The sequence below is a fragment of the Etheostoma spectabile genome, chromosome 20, assembly GCF_008692095.1.
Source record: "Etheostoma spectabile isolate EspeVRDwgs_2016 chromosome 20, UIUC_Espe_1.0, whole genome shotgun sequence".
Lineage (NCBI taxonomy): Eukaryota > Metazoa > Chordata > Actinopteri > Perciformes > Percidae > Etheostoma > Etheostoma spectabile.
In genome coordinates this window covers 17,285,183-17,285,802 of record NC_045752.1, presented here as the reverse complement: position 1 = coordinate 17,285,802, position 620 = coordinate 17,285,183, and positions in this window count along the sequence as shown.

The window sequence follows — 620 nt, the reverse complement described above, 5'->3', positions numbered from 1 at the left end:
ACGGGAAGACAACACAAGGGTTAAATTGTTTCTGATATTGTTTTGTTTTCTCACCTCTTATCTCTTTTCGGATACTTCCCTTCCTGCCTTGTGTGTGTTTTCCCACTTTTTTGTGATTGTCTGTCCCGTCCTGATGTGTTTCACCTCATGTGTTCATCAGCCCTCATGTCACCTGTCCCTTGTGTCCCCCCTCGTTGCTTGGTGTATTTAGTCTGTGGGCTGTCTAGTGTGAGTGTCTGAGTGTTCCTGGTTTTACCCTGTCCTTTTGGGTTTTCTACTAAATACCTTTTGTTGATGCTGGGAGTTTTGTTTGTTTCCTGTCTCCTATTGGAATCTGTAAGCCTTTATTGGTGATTACATTATTTATCTCCGGACCTTTGTCTGCATTTGGCTTGTTTGTGCAGACTCCGAGCAGGGCTGTAGCCACGGTTTCACAAATACTAAGGTCATGAATCCTCCAACACAGCAATTTTATCTCCCTATATGTTGGTCTAAATGCTTTTAAAGCACTTACCACAGGGCCAGGATGTAATGTTGGTACAGAAATACTGAATCACGTCAACCTTAATCCCTTTTTAATGTTGTGTTTGGGATCCTGGAAGCCTTGAGACTCTTAAAAA